Here is a 20857-nt window from a genome sequence, read left to right on the forward strand (position 1 = left end):
ACACACACACACACACACACACACACACACACCTATATCACTCACATCACACACACCCAACTAACACACCCCATTTACACACACCCCCCACTTACACGCACATGTTTTAATAAAAGCCACGAGGCAAACAATACTTTTACACTCCTCTGAGATTGCAACCATTTGTCATGTTGTTTTGTTCCAAAGGACTGTCATTAAGAACACTCCATTAAATATTGTGAACAATCCTCAGGCTATTTATTGTTATAAACACTGAAGCTCCCAGAATCTTTCGAAACAGCAGGATAACCACAGTTTGCTGTTCATTATGTGTTGATAGGTTGTGGGTTGGGGAATGAATGAAGCAGGGTGCAGTAGGATGGGGTGGGATTGGTGTTTGGCTTGGGTTAGTGGGTCAGAAGGTTATTGGTTCAAGTCTCACTCCAGAGACCTCAGCACTTATGTGGATTAATATTTCATGAACGCTGAAGGAGTGCTGTATTGCTTGACATGCTGTCCTCAGACAATGCTTGAAGTGGCACTCTCTCTCCTCTCAAGTCAAAGTAAAATATACTGTTTTAAAGAAGAGTAGGGGTGTTCTCCAACATTTCCTGTCCTATGTCACCACATGTTCATGTCCAGTAGGGAAGTTGTATCTAGTGAGGCAAAGTTTATGTTAGCTCCTGTAATATAAGAATTAGATGTGGGTAACATAGTATGGGAGTTAATTCATTTCAGCTGGCTGGTTTGCACGGCATAGATTCAATTCCTGCAATGTGCCTGAAGTTACCATGAAGAACTTTCCTTCTCAACCTCTCCTCTCACTCCTGAGGCACAGTGACCCTCTGGTTAAACTCACCATTAGTTGTCTCTCTCTCTCTCTCTAACGAGAGAGCAGCCCTATGGTCTGGTAGGGCTGAAGGAAGTTTACCTTTTATGTTTTCACACAGTACTGAAAGATTCAATTGATTTTTCTCACAGCTCCTGATATATCCATATATTCCAGTTACAGGCACTTGTGTTCCAGCAAATACTGTGCTTTTTGGGTGCAAACAGCACACTATCATCAACATGTCATGCTTCAAGTGGCCTCAGTTAAGATGGGGACTGGGAATTTTATACCATGAGACTTAACACATCTTTCTGGCTGATGTTTTTATCCTTAATTAGCACTGCTATAGGCAGGTTATTGAGGCATTATAACACTGTGGAAACTTCCTGTGTGAACACTAGCTGCATCCCTTTCCTGCATCTCTACATTTCATTGGTTGCAAAGTTTGGAGACGTCTGGTGACCCTAAAAGCTAATATTTGTTCTCTTTCGGAACCCTGCCTGTCATACTGGAAGATCTTCAATCTTCTTTTGCTTGACTGCTCTGATGTTAACGGGGAGTAGGAGAATCAGTGTTTTGAGCATAAGCTCTTCATCAGGAAAACTTCCTGATGAGGGGTTTATGCCCAAGATGTCGATCCTCCTGCTCCTCGGATGCTGCCTGACCTGCTGTGCTTTTCCAACACCACACTCTTGACTCTGCTCTCCAGCATCTGCAGTCCCCACTTTCTCCTGATCCGATGCTAACCTTAACTTGACATTCCTGCACATGGAGTCACAGAGATAGACAGCCAGGAAACAAACCTTTCAGTTCAACTCATCTATGCTGATATCCTTAAGTAATCTACTCTTATTCGCCAGCATTTAGCCCATATCCCAATGAACCCTGATTATCTTTCATCCCCTGGGTAATCAAGAAGCTATCTACTTTCATCTTAAAAAAATGATTCTGCATTCTCTGCCTTTTGAGGAAGGCAATTCCAAAGACTCACAACCTTCTGAGAGAAAAAATACTTCCTCATCTCTGTCTTAAATGGGTACCCACTTATTTTTAAACAGTGACCCCCAGTTCCAGATTCTCCCACAAGTGGAAACATCCTTTGCACATTCACCTCATCAAATCCCATCAGGGTTTTATGCGTTTCGATGAAGTCACACCTGATGGTTCTAAACTCGAGAAGATACAGGCCTAGCCTTTCATAGAATCCCTCCAGTGGGGAAGCTGACCATTGAGCTCATCAAGTCCACACTGAGACCCTCTGAAGAGTATCCCACCCAGGTCCATCCTCCCCCCTTACCTATCCCTGCATTTCCCATGGGGAACACAGCTAGATTGCACATCACTGGACACCATGGCCAATTTAGCATGGCCAATCCATCTCAGCTTGGACCATGAAACGAAACCAGAGCACCCGGGGGAAACCCACACAGACAAGGGGAGAATGTGCAAACTCCGCACGGACACGGGAATAATGTGCAAACTGCACACAATCAGTTGCCCAAGGGTGGAATCAAACCGGGCTTCCTGGCGCTGTGAGGCAGCAGTGTTAACCACTGTGCCACCATGCCTTACAACGCAATCTGCTCATTCCAAATTATTAGAAGTAGTCACAACACAAGGATGATAAGAGGACAGGGAGGTTCGAACAATCCAGGAGGGCTGAACAGCCTGGGGATTTTTTTCCTTCAGAAAGGGAAGGATGGGGGATGACCTGATAGAGATGTTTAAAACCAGACAGTGTTTGCTGATACCGAAACGGTGGGGGAACAGCCTCTGCTTGCTCACTCAGAAACACGTGAGCATACAGCTCCAGACCCACCATGTTGTTGGTGTGATGCACAAAGTGCACTTTGCGCAGAACAGGCGTGAGATTGAATCAGTGTTCAGCGTCCCCCAAGATCAGCCAGGGGCTTTTTAGATGGAGGAGGAGTGATAATCAGGGTGGGAGGTGAGGTGACATGGGAGAATATGGATGGGGGCAGGGGGGGGTCAGACTAGTGGTTGTGGGCGATCAAAGGGGCTTCTCCCCTTCCCCCATACTACCCCAACTCTGCTCCTGGGTCCCAGTCTCCAGCGAAATCACATGTGTGCAGAAAATAGCTGCACAACTGAGACACTTTCATTCTCATTCATTAGGACCATGCACAAGCATCTCCTGAGAGGACAGTCCTCAGTGTCAACATACTCAGCCCTAAAATTACCAAGGTACTGAGGATAGACGTAGAGAAGGGACTTGCACAGCTTACTGGGCAGTGAAGTAGGGGTTCATAAGTGTAAATCCAGCAAAGACTTCCAGAGAAACCTCTTTATTCAGAGATTGGTTAGAATGTGGACCTTGTTACAATGTAATTGAAGAGATTAGTTTATCTGTGTTAAGGGGAAGTTATATCATTACATGAGGGAGAATGGTGTAGACAGTAACATTGTTTGGGTTGGAGAAAGCAGGACAGGAATAAGCAAAAGCAAAAGCTACTGGAAGAGCTCAGAGGGTCTGGCAGCATCTGTGGAGAGAAATCAGAGTTAATGTTTCGGGCTGAGTGACCCTTCTTTAGAATTCAAAGAAGAAGGTTCATATGAAATGCAAACACAAGTGTGTACAAGGTGAATTGAAAGCATTTACAGCATAGAAATCTACCTGTGTAATTTAATGTACAGGTGCCAGAGCCCTAACTGATCAATGTGTAACTTCCACTATTGTTCATCATCCCACCCTGCTCCATAAATTAGCTGTGGGTCCCTATACTGTATTTCTCAATGCTTGGAGCACAGAATGGAAATACCATGGATTTAATTCCAAAGTATTGTTGAAAACTGATGGAATATTGATTAAGGCATCCAAGAAAAGACCTTTCCTGTTTTTTTTTGCTTTCAGTTGTAAACTGTATAGGATTTCTGTCAGCTTGTGATGCCCTGTTCTTCTGTGAAAGATCGCCCTAGAATAACAATAAATCTAAAGAATTTGAGAATCAAATGAGCAAAATAGAGGACAGCCTGTGTGTGAGCATCAGAAGTTTATCAGCCATAAATATGATAGTCAGCTGTAAATCCAGGAGGGAATTCAAGAGAAACTTCTTTACCCAGAGAGTGGTTAGTACTTAGATCCTGGTAACACAGAACACTTCGAGTCTCTACAATGAGGAAAGAGGCCATTCGACCCATTGAGTCTGCACCAAACCTCTGAAGATTATCCCATTCAGACCCAGACTAACCAACCTAGCCTGTACATCGTTGTACACTATGGACACCTTAGTATGGCCAACCCACCTAACCTGCACATCTATGGACTGTGAGAGGAAACCTGAGCACCTAGAGAGAACCTACACGGACACAGGGAGAACATGGTGATCAAAACCTCTTCATTGTCATAGAATCCCTACACTGTGGCAGCAGGCCATTCAGCCCATCAAGTCCACACTGACCCTCTGAAGAGCATCCCTAGACCCACCCCTCTACCGTATCCATGTAACCCTGTTAATCAACATTTAAACAGCATCTGGATGGGTAAATGAATAGGAGGGGTTTAGAGGGATATGGGCCAAATGCTGGCAAATGCGACTTGATTAATTTAAGATATCTGGTCGGCATGGACAAGTTGGATCAAAAGGTCATTTTCCGTGCTGTACGTCTCTATGATTGTCCAAGAGTGTGGCTCAACATTAACTCCATTAATTATTAAATCTAGCACAATAGTAAATTCATGAACTATTTCCCATAGTTATTCCACCGAACCTGTCCTTTATCCCCTTTCATGTTGATACATCTCCAGTGCTGTTTGACAGTGAGTGACAAGGTTTTGACCAGCAGGAATATATGACATGGAACCATTAATCAGAACTGGGGCCTACTAAATGCCAATCAGCGCGGGGTTCTCTTACCTATGTTCGACTTATGCCATCTTACTTCAAAGGATCCGAAGTCAATGTCGAGGACTCCCAGGGCATCACTCCAATCCTGATTGTATACACTCTGTGAACTGTCCAATGGGACTGGGGACCAGGAGATGGCGATGGAGGAGTCCGGGATTTAAGGTGAGTTTAGATAATTAACAACCGTTTGAGTGAGGAGTGGTCCACGCTGTGTTGGAAAATTTGGAAAATAATTGCGTAGTTGACACATAATGTGTTTAATTTAATCCTTACTCTTTCAAATGTAAAATATTGCCTTCAGAAATTGTGAAAACATTAATTTACAATGATTTCATAATTAAGCAAAATGCCCCCTGTTGGATTCAATGGTAAATTGCCTCATAAATGAATGTCCAATTTTAAATCTTCAAATTTGATTAAACTTGCTTATCCCAGACAAGCGGAAAAACTGAAGGGTAACGAAATAAAAATTTTATAAACAAATAATTTCTCCCAAGGTCTGTGTAGGTTTCCTCCGGGTGCTCTGATTCCCCCCCCTCAGTCTAAAGATGTGCGGATTAGGTGGATTGGCCATGGGAAATGTAGGGTTATGGGGTGGGTCTGGGTGAATTGCTCTTTGGAGGTTCAGTGTGGACCTGATGGGCCGAATGGCTGTTTCCACACTGTAGGGATTCTAAGTGGCTGCTCAAACTGACATGCTGGGTTGTGCACACTAACTAGCAAGATTTTGAAATCGCTACTTAAGGCTTCAGAGAAAGTGATGAAACACATTTTCAAGATTGAGATTCTGATTTTTATCATTCTCTCTGTATTTTCTCAACTCTCCCTCCATTGAGGATGAGAAAGATCTGCCAATTATCTTGGAAGGAAAGCTCAATAATTCTCATATCAAATCAAAATGGAGTGCAGCAACCTGTCAAATGACTTTTGTGCACTGACCTTTAGAGTCACAATATGGTTATAAATCTGGCCAAACTTTGTCTAACTGCCTCTCCTATATGAAGATGGATGGGAACATGGTTATGAAACAGTTTCTACATGCAAGGATTGCTTGTACTGAATTGAAGACTGTTTCTGGCCCTACACCACCGATGAAACTATGTGGTAGCACTAACTTGTTTCCTTACATCAATTGTGTTACAATACATCCACAAATTCTCTCAGTGAACATACTTTTGGACCTAATGACTTCACATTGCCTTTTATCATGCTGGCAGCTGGCTTGTGTTAATCAGTAAATGTATAAAGTGTTCAGCCACACTCTTGGACAGTCACAGAAATGTACAGCATGGAAAACAACCTTTTGGCCCAATTTGTCCGTGCTGGCCAGATATCATAAATTAATCTTGTCCCATTTGCCAGCATTTTGCCTATATCCCTTTAAACCCTTCCTATTCATATACCCATCCAGATTCCTTTTAAATGCTGTAATTGTACCAGCCTCCACCACTTCTTCTGGCAGCTCATTCCACACATGTACTGCCCTTGAAAAGATTGCCCCTTAGGTCCCTTTTAAATCCTTCCCCTCTAACCTTAAACCTATGCCATCTAGTTCTGGACTCCCCAACCCTGGGGAAAAGACCTTGGCTATTTACCCTATCCATGCCCCTCATGATTTTATAAACCTCTTAAGGTCACTCCTCAGCCTCTCTTGCTCCAGGGAAACAGCCCCAGCCTATTCAGCCTCTCCCTATAGCTCAAATCCTCTCACCCCGGCAGCATCTTTATAAGTCGTTTCTGGACCCTTGACAAGCTGGGCTTGTTTCAAAAGATAAGAAGAGTGGTGTGGCACAGTGGCTCAGTGGTTAGCACTGCTGCCTCACAGCATCAAAGTCCTATGTTTGATTCCAGCCTCGGGTGACTGTCTGTGTGGAGTTTGCATATTCTCCCTGTGTCTGCATAGGTTTCCTCACACAGTCCAAAGATGGTGCAGGTTAGGTAGATTGGCCATAGAAAATTGCTCTGTAGTGTGCAGGTTAGGTGGATTAGCCATGGAAAATGCAGGGGTAGTGGATTGGGATTTGTCTGATTGGGATGTGGACTAAATGGCCTGCTCTGCTAGACTGCAAGGATGTTCTAAGTAGCTTGATTTAAATGTTTAAAATCTTTTTTCTGTCTCGACAAGGTGGATGTGGAAAAGATGTTTCCTGTTCTGGGTCAGGCCAGAACTTGGGGCAATATTCTAAAACGAGGGATCACCTTTCCAGGACAGAGATGAAGAGAGTTTTTGCTCTCTCTGAGCACTGTGTGACCTTTGCACTCTGTGCCTCAAAGGGCAGTGGAAGTGGGTTATTGAATAATTTTGAGGCAGAGATGGATAGATTCTTGTCCGGAAGAGGAATGGAAGGTTATTGGGGGATAGGTAAGAATGTGGAATTTGAAACAAAAACAGATCAGTCATGATTTTATTGAATGGTGGAGCAGGCTCAAAGGGCCAAATGGACTACTTCTGCTCTTATTTCGTACTTACATATTTTTGTAAGATCCTCTTTCTGCCTATCAAGTGAGGACGCCCTCTGAAGCTATAAAAGTGAAATATTGAATCTGTGATTCTCTGCACTATTAGAAACAATTGTCAAGTCATTTTAATTCCCTGTGTTGGTCCTGAGCTTTTATTTCTGATTTATTTCCTCCTCCAGGAGATTATATGGCTGGGAGGATGGTGGATAAGTGTTGGAGCAGGAAATGTTCAGCCATATTGCTTCAGTAATATGGGACAGGGTTAAAGCACTTTGTGACGTTTCTGCTAAGTTGAAGGCATTTTATAAATGCGAGCTGCTGTTGTAGCTGGTCGTTTCCTGCCTGAAAGTTTCCTGATATTTGTGCAACTACACCTACGGAAGCCTGGAAAGCAAAGCAACCAGTGACACGGAGAAGCCTCTCCGCAGTATGGATCGAGGAACCAAGAGGTGGGCAGATGAGATGCTCCAGTGCTACTAGTGGATGGAGGATGTAACTACATATGTGACCAGTTTACATAGACAATTTCCATTATGAATGCAGATGGAAGATTTTATCATGGAAAACATTGACACAATAGCATGGCAAAAATCTGACAATAGAATCCCTACAGTGTGGAAACAGGTTCTGCGGCCAACAAGTCCATATCGACCCTTGAAGAGTAATGCACCCAGACCCATTCTCCTACCCTATTATCCGATATTTACCCCTGGTGCTAACCACTGAGCCACCGTGCCGCCCTAGCAAATGTTAAGTGTTTGTGAGTCCATTCAGTATTCTAACAACAGTAGGATAGAAACTGTTTCGAAACCGGCTGTTGCATGTGTTCAGGCTTCTGTATCTTCTCCCCAATGGTAGAGGTTGTAGATAAACATTGCCAGGGTGGGATGGATCTTTGAGAATGCTGGCAGCCTTTCCTTGACAACGGACCTGGTAGATGGATTCTATAGATGGGAGGTTGGATTTTGTGATTGTCCAGGTCGAGTTCACCACTCTCTGTAACCGTCTCTGATCTTGAATGGTACAGTTGCCATACCAGGGAGTGATACATCCAGACAGAATGCTCTCGATGGCGCACCTATAAAAGTTGGCAAGGGTATTCACCATCATGCCAAATTTCCTCAGTTGCCTGAGGAAGAAGAGATGTTGTTGGGCCTTTGTAACCAGTGCATCCACATGAAGAGTCCAAGAATGCTTGTTGTGGATGACTACTCCCAGGAGCTTGACTCTCTTCACTCATTCCACCTCTGTGCTATTAATATATAGGGGGCATGAATAACATCCCACCAAAAGTCAATAATGAGTTCCTTAGTTTTTTTGAATGAAATTCTGATGATGAGACACACTGGACTCAAGATGTTGACTCTGTTTCTCTCTCCACGGATGCTGCTGGACCTACTGAGTTTCTCCAATAACTGTGTTCATTTCTGATCTAGACATTGTTTTAGATGTTAGTAAGGATCAGTTCTGAGTATTGTTGACAAAAACAAAATGTGTTGTCAAAGCTTGCATCTAAGAATCGGAAGAATGTCGAGACTCAAAATTGTTGTTCCCTTCAAGATTTGGCATTCTTGCAGTACTATCCTGATGAGTGCTGGATGATAATCGTCAACAGGATATTATTAGGCTGGGAAGGGTTCAGAAGAGATTTACCAAGATGTTGCTGGCAATGAGGGTTTGAGTTATAAGGAGAGGCTGGATGGGCTGGGACCTTTTTTTGTCAGAGCGTAGGAGGTTAGGGTTAAGAGGTTTATAAAATCATGAGGGGCATGGATGGTGTGAATGTCAGATGTCTTTTCTCAGGGGTGTGGGATTTCAAGACTTGGGGGGGTATATATTTTAAAGATGAGAGGAGAAAGATTTTAAAAAGTCATGAGAGACAACTTGTTCATACAGAAAGTGGTTCGTGTGTGGATGAATGTCCAGAGGAAGTGATGGATACGGGTACAGTTATAACATTTAAAAGACATTTGGATAAGTACATGAATAAGAAATGTTTGGAGGAATATGGGCCAGGAGCAGGCAGGTTGGACTAGTTTAGTTTGGGATTATAGTCGGCATGGACTGAAGTATCTGTTTCTGTGCTGAATGACTGATTCTGGGATGTTTCTTTGTTCAGCAGTATTAACCTTCTGTACTGTCAAGTAACTAAAAATCAGTTATTATTCTAAAAATAGTCACTATTTCAAAATTGCCCAAACCTCTCCTACTCAGAAGCTAATTCAAAGCTAGCTTTCGGCTCAGAATAAGAAGTTTTTACAAAATGTACTTGAGCAAACATCTAGCCAGGGCAATTAAAATTAAAAGTGCAAGCATTGCTATTGATTCTGCAGTCCAACAGTGACTGATCTTTCCATATAAAAACACATTTATGGAGCACTGAGGGAAGTGATGTGAAACAATTCTGTTCAACAAGCATTTTTCAAATAATCACTCACAATGTCATCCTTTCAACACATTTCCCTGTCAGCATCAATATCAGAGACAAGGCAAATTAAAGGACTCAAAAAGGACGAACAGCAATGCATTTCATTAGCATGAGATCCATTTCTTCAGACAGAATAGATTGAAGAGGGATCAAGGGGTGTCAAACCTATCCTCAGATACTGCAGAAATATCTTTGTCCAAAGACCAGGTATTCATGAAATGGGAGACAGGATGCTAAAGCTTTTCCTTTATTATTAGGGCAAATGCAAAAATTCTAATTTTCAGGTGGTCACAATTTGCTCTCTAGAAGAAAAAGGGTGCCGATTGGTTGGCAAGTCGTCTTTGATTGGTTTAAGTGTTGCCATGGCGTAAGCAATAGGGATCTATTGGCTTTCCCAGCTGAATTGAATTAGCCTTATTGTCACATGTCCTCATATGAGTACAGAGAAAAGTTTACAAGTTGCCACTTTTGGTGCCATCTTAGATACTGAGGTATCTAGGTGTAGATTCTTTAGTACAAATTCTGAGGGAAAAATATTAGAAAAATAAAGGAATAAATTGTCCAGCAATAAATTAGAAAAATAGAGAAATAAGAGTTCGTGCTGAGGCCTAGAGTCTGGGTCCATCTGAGGCCGGGAGTTCAAGTCCACACTGAGGCCGGGAATTCGAGTCCACACTGAGGCCAAGAGTCTGAGTTCGCACTGAGGCCAGAAATTCAAGTTTTAGACAGCTCCTGGATAATTCTAGGAAGATACAAGATTTGAACCCATCCCATTTTTTAAACTGAGAATGTGTTTTGCTTCTAACAAGTTATCACTTAGCCATGGTAGAAGTGGACCAATTTTGTCAAGTTGGTTTTCAGTGTCACCATTTTGGTGCCTGTGTGATGCCAAATATGTTGACTGTATCATCCCAGTGTCTACTTGATTGAATGAAGCAGTACATTGCTTTGATTGTTGATGATGGGTATTGTACCACATTAGTACGAAAAACAGAAGTGCAGAGTATTCAGTAAGATGTTGGATGTACAAAGGGGTCTTGGTCTCCTTGTTAATAGATGACTGAGGGTTGCTGTGCAGGTGCAGCAAGCTAAAGGAATGTGAACATTTGTTCCAACAGGATTTGCGTACAAGAGTAATGAAGTCTTGTTTCAATTGTGTTAGCGCTCGGTTACAATGCATTGCTGTTTTGGTTTCCTTCTCTCGAGAAAGCTTTTATTGCCATAGAGGGAGTGCAACAGAGATTCATCGGGCTTGTCCCCAGGTTGGTAGGACTGACCTATGAGCAGACATTGAGGAACCTGGGCCTGCATTCTCTAGTTTTTTTTAAGAATATGAGGTGATCTCATTGAAACCTACAAAATTCTTTAAAGGGATTGATAGTGTAGATGCAGGGAAAGTATTTCCCAAAGTGGGTGTCCAGAACCAAGATTTAAAAATAAAAGCGATACCCTTAGGTGTGAGATGACGAGTTTTGTTTTACTCAGAGGGATGTGAATATTTGGAGTTCTCAATGACAGAGGAAGAAAGGCACTGAGGGCATTGTTGCTGAGTTTACAGATAACATAAAGATTGCGACAGGTTAAGGTGGTAAGTATATAGAGGAAATGGTGATGCCTGTTACAATTACAACATTTAAAAGGCTTCTGGATGGATATATGAATAAGAAGGGTTTAGAGGGATATGGGGCTGACAAATTGGGACCAGATTTATTTAGGATATCTGGTTGGCATGGACAGGTTGGAATGAAAGATCTGTTTCCATGCTGTATATCTCTATGACTCTAGTCTTGATGATGCAGGGAGGCTGCAGAAGGACTTGGACAGGCTAGGAGAGTGGGCAAAGAAGGACACATAGAATACAGTGTGGGAAAGTGTCAGGTTATGCACTATGGTAGGAAGAATAAAGACGTAGATGATGTTCTAAAGAGGGAAAGGCATCAGAAATCAGAAGCACAAGGGGACCTGGGTGTCTTTGTTCAGGATTCTCTTAAGGTTAACATGCAGGTTCAGTTGGCAATTAGGAAGGCAGATGCAATGTTAGCACTTCCTCACTGAGACAGAGTGGAGGCCGGTGACATTCTGGAGATCTTACTGATGATCAGAGAATCTGGTTCTAGTGATATAGGGTAGACAATACAGTCTGAGCACGGAACACAGATGGGCCTCCCCTGATGCCTTTCAAAATAATTCAGCGGCAATCTTGATGTTCCTCTGAGGAGGTAGGACAAGCTTCAGTTCAGTGTCTCATCTAAAAGCCGCTACCTCTAACCAAGCAGCTCTCTCTCAGCACAACACCTCTGACTTTCAATTTCATAAAACTCCCACATTTCCAGCTTGTTTCCTTGATTTTCAATGTTGACGTGATTTCCAGTTTTCAATCAGGAGTACCTTCTGCACCACTGGGACTTATTTTTTGTCAGTAATTCATGGGACGTTGCTGACTAGGGCCAATATTTATTACCCAGAGGGCAGTTAAGAGTCAACCACATTGTTTAGATCTCAAGTCATATGTAGGACAGACCAGGTCAGGACAGTGGATTTCCTTCTGTCAAGGATATCAGTGAAACAGATGGAATATTTGTGAGAAATGACAGTGGTTACATGGTAGCCGTTAGGCTAACTTCTTATTTAGACTTATTACATTCAAATTTCATCAACTGCAAGGTGATCAAAACTCCAGAACATAAGCCTAGAGTTCTGGGTTACCAGTCTAATGATAGGGTGACGTGGTGGCTCTGTGGTTAATAGGAAATGGGCCATGGTGTCCAGAGATGTGTAGGCTAGGTGAGTGGGATGCTCTTTGGAGGGTTGATGTGGAGTCGATAGGCCAAATGGCCTCTTTCCACATTGAAGGGATTCTATGATGTTATCACCAGCTGCAAGTGCTCATCGAGGTCTCTATGTTCAAAATGGCTAGACTGAGGACTGAACCTACAGCCTTCAAACTAAGAAGCAAGTGAGCCACTTACCATAACTATGATGCTCATAATATAATACCAGTACGAACAGCTCAATAGTACATCTAGATTGCGTGGACTAAGATTGTATTCCATTGATGATAGAGGACTAGAGAGGGTCAAGTGATTAACTGTGATGTGTTAGATGGTGTAGAGACTCCAGAGATAGATAAAACGAAGCTGGGCAGGATTTAATGGTGATGACAGGGGTCTTGCCCTTTGGCAGGAGAATCAGCAGGAGAGCTCGTCATCTCTTTTCGGGAAGGCTTGCAAAATTAAACACCACAAGGTCACTTATCAGAGCATCTGGTGACTCCCCAGCAAGGATCATGGATCTGGGGAGAGGGTCGGGGGGGTGGAGAATGTGAGGATTGGAAGGACGATATAGCTATGCTACCCTTTGGGAACTGTTGGCCAAATAAAGTCCACTTATTCTACTGAGTGGCAGCAGCAAGGTGGTCTGCCTGCTGTTTGATGTTGGGGATGGATCTGGGCACAGTCAGTGGAAGGAGGGTCATGGGATGAGCTCCATTTGGGGATTGAGGGGATAGGCAGTAAGGGCATACAGAGGGACCCCACCCCGAAGCTGGGTGCCTGATCAGAGAGGGAGTGCCTTTGAGTAAAGGACCACCCTCCCCCACCCCAGAGCTCACAGACAATGATAACAACATTGCTTTTTGGTTTTCCCACATGGGAAATTCCCCCATTTATCGTTGGGTTCATGCCCAAGCTCCTTAAATGAACACAGATGGAGGAGGGGGCAGTAAGGAACGAGGTTTCTCACTCACCACCCTCCCAGCTGAATAAATGCTGAGCTATTGTTGGCAAGGTGGCTCAGTGGCTAGCACTGAGTTTTAAAATATTCTATTTAAAAATTCACTCGGTTGATTTCAGAGGTTGAGAGGGTTGGTTTATGATGAGTGACTGAGCATATTGGGCCTACACTTATTGGAATGTAGAAGAATGAGACGGGACCTTACAGAAACATATAAAATTACAAAGGGAACAGATAATATAGAAGCAGGGAGTTTGTTTCCACTGGCGGGGGGGGAGCAGGTGTAAAAAGAACTAGGGAGCGAGGCCTCAAAATAAGGGGGAGCAGATTTAGGACTGAGTTGGGGAGGAACTTCTTCATCCAAAGGGTTGTGAATCTGTGGAATTTCCTGTCCAGTGAGGCTTCCTCATTGAATGCTTTTAAGGCAAAGATAGATAGAGTTTTGAAAAGTAAGGGAAGTAAGTGGGTGGGTAAGTGGAGCTGAGTCCATGAAAAAATCATCCATGATCTTATTGAATGGCGGAGCAGGCTGGAAGGGGCCAAATGGCCTACTCCTGCTCTTTTTTCATATGTTCTTATGGTGGCCAAGCTGTTTGGCTTCTGCTCATCAGGACATTTTGCAAGAATGCCAAATTCAAGAGGAAAACTAACATTTATACTGTATAAGAGGAAGTTAAAACATCATCCTCAGGCATTGATGGGCAAGGAAGGTGTGTTGGTAATGCAGCAACACAAGTCAAAAACAGAGGATCGATGCAGAATTGAGGATGCGAGCAGATAGAGCAAATGGGTATCTTATAAACCAATCACGTTGGAGGATTGGGAGAAAACTGAGAATCACTGAGAAAAGAGTGAACTAAAGGGGTCAAATTTCACTACAGTAAGGAGATGGAAGGAAAGATTGGATTAAGTGAGACACAGAAAAATAAACAACAAGTATCAACTCACTCCTAAATCTGCACCCCTTACCTTGAGGCTATGCCCCCTAGTTCTAGTTTCACCCAGTAGTGGAAACAACCTCCCTGTTACTGTATTATCTGTTCCCTTCCTAATTTTATATGTTTCTATAAGATCCTCTTCATTCTTCTAAATTCCAATGAGTGTAGCCCCAATCTGCTCAATCTTTCCTCATAAACCAACCCTCTCAACTCCGGAATCAACCGAGTGAACTTTTAACTGGAATACTTCCAAACTTTTCCTGACAAGAATAAAATAAAAGTTGAAAGATTGAGAGTCCAACTTGTAATAATTAATATCCAGTGCCAGAAATGGTGATTGGCAAGTATTAACGTGTCACATGATCATCATGATAATTGGAACCACAATGACAAGGCTTACGTTTCTGTCCTATACTTAATGGATAATTATAACAAGATCCTAAAAGGGAAGTGGAAGATGAGCAGCTATGGACAGAGCGATGTAGCTGTGAGGATACTATGACTCTATGAGGTTTATTTTGTCCTGCCTTTTTTTTGTAAAAGAGAGGCTTTAAGACACAGATATCAAGTTGTCTATTTGAATCTAGTGAAGTAAACAGCTAGTGAGATCTTCGGTTTTTTTTTCAAGAATTGAACAATAGAAGCAGCCTGACTGGGTGGGATCAAGCTCCCCCAGACCCAGGATTTTTAGTTTTAATTTTTCAGTAGCAGTTGCTGGGGTCTTCAAGCCAGTTTTGGAAGCTGCAGTACATCGCTCCTGCTACACTCTCTCAGAGTTTCCCCTTGCTGTTTTTCCTCCTGGACTGGAGAACTGCTTGTAAGACAACGCATTTTACTGAAGTTTCGCTTGTCAGGAGTGTGTTTATGGGATGTTACTCGAGGAAAAGTTACTGTTTAGTAGCTAATTAATCTAATATTCTGTTTAAGTTTTCTAATCGAGTCAAGTTATTCCAGGTTCCTCTTTCTTTTGTTCCATTTAACTATCATGTATGAATAAAGTCTGTTTTTCTTTAAACAAGGTAGCTTGACCAATTGAATTGCAGCTGGAATGCAACCCCTGGCATTTGCCTTTAAAATAAGAAAAAATTGGGGTCCAGACTATCTTCTTTATATATTTTGAGAGGGTTTAATCTGGTCCATAACAGTAATTCAAACAGTAAATTTGACATATCCCCATTTAACTACGTGTCTGCCCTTTGGCTGAATCTGCTGAACCATTTACCCACAAATAATGACAAGCACCATTAACCTCAATTGTTTCAATAGCAAATTCTAGCCCATTAACTATCATCAACAGACTGATTGTTGTTGCTTAAGATGCTAGCAAGTTAGCTCGTTAGCCTAACATTACGCCTTGTATAGTCTAAGGACATCATCTGTTTGCACTCCAAACAATCTTTGGTCTGAGTTTCATGTAGTCATTACCATGAATCAAGTTGAACACAAGAAAGTAAACTAAATGCATGATAGATTGTTCTTATCCATTCACTTTAGATGGGTATCTTGTCACATGCAGTTGTAGATTAAGAAAGTAGATTTAATGCAGTTAAATGTTGTTCTATGATGCCCTTGTGAAGTGCCCAGGGATAAAGGATGCTAAAGAAGGCAAGCTGCTGTTGTAGTGAGGGCAATTGTCCAAGAACTTGCATCTAATGTGGAGCCTTGCTAGCAATGAATGCCAATTAAATGATTGGGATGACAATATTGTATAATGCTCTGACTTCAACTTCTCTTGGGACCAGAGCCTTGCAAAATCATCCCAATTTAATCTTGTTTTGTTTCCCGTCCTCTGAATAAATTCGATCTTAATCATAGCGTGGTCTCATTTTTAGAATGTATCAGTAACTCCAGTTTAGGTTCTGTACATTTTCCTTCTGATCCTTTTTGAGGAATAATTTTTCTGACTTTCCTGTTCACCAAACGTTCTTAATTTCTCACAGAACACATAAGGTCGCAGGGAAATATTGAGAAAGCATCCATAAAGCATGAATGAAACTGCACTTTTGTTCATTTTAATTTGATTACTGAAACTCAAAAATGCAATGATATTTCTCAATGATCAAACGGACCGGTTTCCTCATTTTAGTCAATATTGCTCCTGCCATTGTTATTGCTGAGTCCTCTGTTTGGAGCTGATTAATAATATGTTCTCTTTGACCCTGAGAATGTTCAGGAGGTTCAGTACTCTGCAGTTAATTAAGACAGGGAATATTCTGGTCCTGTGCCAACATGCCAACTATTTGAACAGCAATCAGCTGAAATAATATATGAATAATCAATGAAAAAGATTTTCTTTTCAACCAATGTGGTTACGGAGAATTCGACTTCACTTTTCCGACACATGTAACGTGATCAGGAAGATGGGGAGAGATATTCGAGGGAGAAGCTTGAAACATGAGAAACTCGGGACACCCAAACTGATAGCTAGCGGAAGGGAGATGAGATATGATGAAAGGTTAAAGAAGGTGGGATTATTTACTCTGTAGATGGGAAGCCTTCAGGGGAGACTCGGTTCAACTGTTCAAGTCACAGGGGAGAGAGGAGAGATCGGGCCTCAATGACATATGAGAGAGTGCCAAAACATCCAAGAGCAGACATCAAAGGTGCAGAATGGCGAAGAATGTGTTTGGTATGCTTTCTTTTATTGGTCAGAGTATTGAGTGCAGGGGTTGGGAGGTCATGTTGCGACTGTACAGGACATTGGTTAGGCCACTGTTAGAATATTGCGTGCTATTCTGGTCTCCTTCCTATCGGAAAGATGTTGTGAAACTTGAAAGGGTTCAGAAAAGATTTACAAGAATGTTGCCAGGGTTGGAGGATTTGAGCTATAGGGAGAGGCTGACCAGGCTGGGGCTGTTTTCCCTGGAGTGTCAGAGGCTGAGGAGTGGCCTTATAAAGGTTTACAAAATTATGAGGGGCATGGATAGGGTAAATAGACAAAGTCTTTTCCCTGGGTTCGCGGAGTCCTGAACTAGAAGGCATAAGTTTAGGGTGAAAGACATAAAAGAGGCAACTTTTTCACACAGAGATTGGGACGTATATGGAATGAGCCACCAGAGGAAGTGTTGGAGCCTGGTACAATTACATTTAAAAGGCATTTGAATGGGTTTATGAATAGGAAGGGTTTGGAGGGATATGGGTCGGGTGCTGGCAGGTGGGACTAGATTGGGTTGGGATATCTGGTCGGCATGGACGGGTAGGACCGAAGGGTCTGTTTCCATGCTGTACATCTCTATGACTCTATGACCTTACAATTTAACCACTTTGTGCTCCAAGTAATTAAGGTACAAAATAGATCAAACTGAGAGGCACGATCTAAGGGAGAGTTAACTGGATACCCGAATGTTTGAGCAAATGGACAAGTTTTCACATTTTGAGGATTGTCCGGATAGACGAGAGAAACATTCTATTCCTGCACTTTCTTGCACTTTTTTGCAGTAATTCGAGATTGTGGCTTTAAAATCTCACAGCAAATGAGGAGTAGTGGAGGGCAGCAAGAAAGATGAACTCTATTATAATAAAATCTTGCATTACATTCAGTGTTTCAAGATGATTTGGATGTGAACAGAGGAGGTATGGTTAGTAAGTTTGCAGATGACGCCAAAATTGGTGGTGCTGTGGACAGTGAAGAAGGTTACCTCCAAGTACAATGGGACCTTGATCAGATGAGCCGATGGGCCGAACAATGGCAGATGGAGTTTAATTTAAATAAATGTGAGGTGCTCCTTTTGGTAGGGCATGTCAGGGCATCACTTCCAGGCTTAGTAATAAGGTCCTGGGGAGTGTTGCTGAACAAAGAGACCTTGGTGTATGCATTCATAGTTCCTTGAAAGTGGAGTCGCAGGTAGACAGAGTAATGAATAAGGTGTTTGGTAGGCTTGGCTAAGCCACTTTTGGAATACTATGTTCAATTCTGATTTCCCTGGTATAGGAAAGATGTTGTTAAACTTGGAGAGTGAAAAAAGATTTGCAAGGATGTTGCCAGAGTTGGAGGGTTTGAGCTCGAGGGAGAGGTTGAATAGGTTGGGGCTGTGTTCCCTGGAGCGTCGGAGGCTGAGGAGTGACCTCATAAAGGGTTATAAAATTATGAGGGGCATGGATAGGGTGAATTGTCAAGATCTTTTCCACAGGGTAGGGGAGTCCTCAACTAGATGGCATAGGTTTAGGATGCAAGGGAAAAGATTTAGAAGGGACCTAAGGAGCAGATGGAGGACTGTGTATGGAATGAACTGCCAGAGGAAGTAGTGGAGGCTGGTACAATTATAACATTTAAAAGGCAGCTGAATGGGTACATGAACAGGAAGTCTTAAGAAGGATATGGGCCAAATGCTGGCAAATAGGACTTAGATTAATTTAGGATATATGGTCAGCATCGACGTGTTGTACCAAAGGGTCTGTTGCCATGTGATGTGACTCTATCTCATGTTTAAAGGACCTCTGTGTGAAAAAGTTGCCCTTTAGGTCCCTTTTAAATCTTTCCCCCTCGCACTAAACCTATGGCCCCTAGTCCTGGACTCCCCCACCCCGGAGAAAAGATATTGGCTATTCACATTATCCATGCCCCTCATGATTTTGTAAACCTCGATTAAATCACACACCCCTGTCTCTGATGTTCCAGGGAAAACAGCCCCAGCCTGTTCAACATCTCCTGATAGCTCAAACCCTCCAACCCTGGCAACACCCTTGTAAATCTTTTCTGAACCTTTTCAAGTTTCACAACATCCTTTCGATAGGAAGGAGATCAGAATTGCATGCAATATTGTAGCAATGGCCCAACCAATGTCCTGTACAGCTGCAACATGACCTCCCAACTCTTGTACTCAATACTCTGACCAATAAAGGAAAGCATACCAAATGCTTTCTTCACTATCCTATCTACCTGTGACTCCACTTTCAAGGAGCAATGAACCTGCACTCCAAGGTCTCTTTGTTCAGCAACATTCTCTAGGACCTTACCATTAAGTGTACAAGTCCTGCTAAGATTTGCTTTCCCAAAATGCAGCACCTCGCATTTATCTAAATTGAACTCCATTTGTCACTCCTCGGCCCATTGGCCCATCTGATCGAGGTGCTGTTGTAATCTGAGGTAACCTTCTTTGCTGCCACTACACCTCCAAATTTTTGAAACAACTCTCTAGTTTTTCTTCAAAATAAGAGTCTCTGAGTGACTGAAAGAGTGATCGGTATACTTTCAATCCAAAGGATTTAATATTCTGTCACCAAGTTAATTTTAACTTCAAACATAATCCCCGCTGCTTTACAATTCATTCTTCTGGTTCCTGTAACATGATCACTGTGCCACTGACTTCTCTCATAGAATCACTACAGTGCAGAAGCAGGCCATTTGGCCCATCCAGTCCACACTGATTCTCTGAAGAGCCTCTCTTCCAGACTCACACCCCTATCCTATCTCTGTAAACCTGCATTCCCCATGGCTCATCCAGCTAGTCTGCACATTCCCAGACACTATGGGCAATTTAGCATGGTCAATCCACGGGGCTGTGGGAGGAAACCCACACAGGCATGAGGAGAACGTGCAAACTCCAAAGAGACAGTCACCCCAGAGTGGAATTGAACCCAGGTCCCTGGCGCTGTGAGGCAGCAGTGCTGACCATTGAGCCACCTCTCTTTAAAGTCTAGTTCAATGGAAATAATCAGTCTGAATTAATGTAGCAGGGTTATTCTTATAAACTGGGAGCCTCATGCTGGAGATGATGAGGGAAGGTTATTTGAAAGGGTCGTTGAAAGGTGGTTTTTCCGTATCGAGCTGAGTCATATAGATATTCAACTCCATTGTCGCGGGAATTTCAGCATGGTTCCCATTCCAATTTATCCTGACTCCTTTGGAAAAAAAGATTGACATGAGTGGAATGATGATATAGATGTATATTCTACAGTTTGGAAAGTTGCTATTCACTGTAATATAACAAAGGGAGGAATAGAATTACATTCGGTGCCGTTTTCCATAGCCGCATTTATATTGATCTGCTGCACTGAGTGCTATTCAGTGAGGTATTTGGAGATCAATGAAAATGCAATTTGAGAAGAGAAGAAATGTATTTCCTCTCAGCTCTCTCCTCTCTGTACTGCTTGTCATTACGTAGCTTCAGTCAACTGTGTGTCGCAGGTTACATATAATTGCTGTCATTTCGGTCCCGCGATCAGCAGATACAAGGTGATGATTCAAACACATTGACACTTTCCTCCGTTCACTTGAATGCCTTGTTATTATGAGTGCTGTCTTTCTCACATGTATATCAAGTCAGCACATGCAGTTTGCAACGCTGCCACTCAAGTCTGCGAGCTTCCTGTGTAACATCGTTTTTATAGAGTCATAGAGATGTACAGCACAGAAACAGACCCCTCGGTCCAACCCGTCCGTGCTGACCAGATATCCCAACCTAATCTAGTCCCACCTGCCAGCACCCGGCCCATATCCCTCCAAACCCTTCCTATTCATATACCCATCCAAATGCCTCTTAAATGATGCAATTGTACCAGCCTCCACCACATCCTCTAGCAGCTCATTCCATACATGTACCACCCTCTGCGTGAAAACGTTGCCCCTTAGGTCTCTTTTATATCTTTCCCCTCTCACCCTAAACCTATGCCCTCTAGTTCT

The sequence above is a fragment of the Chiloscyllium plagiosum genome, chromosome 40, assembly GCF_004010195.1.
Source record: "Chiloscyllium plagiosum isolate BGI_BamShark_2017 chromosome 40, ASM401019v2, whole genome shotgun sequence".
Taxonomy (NCBI): Eukaryota; Metazoa; Chordata; class Chondrichthyes; order Orectolobiformes; family Hemiscylliidae; genus Chiloscyllium; species Chiloscyllium plagiosum.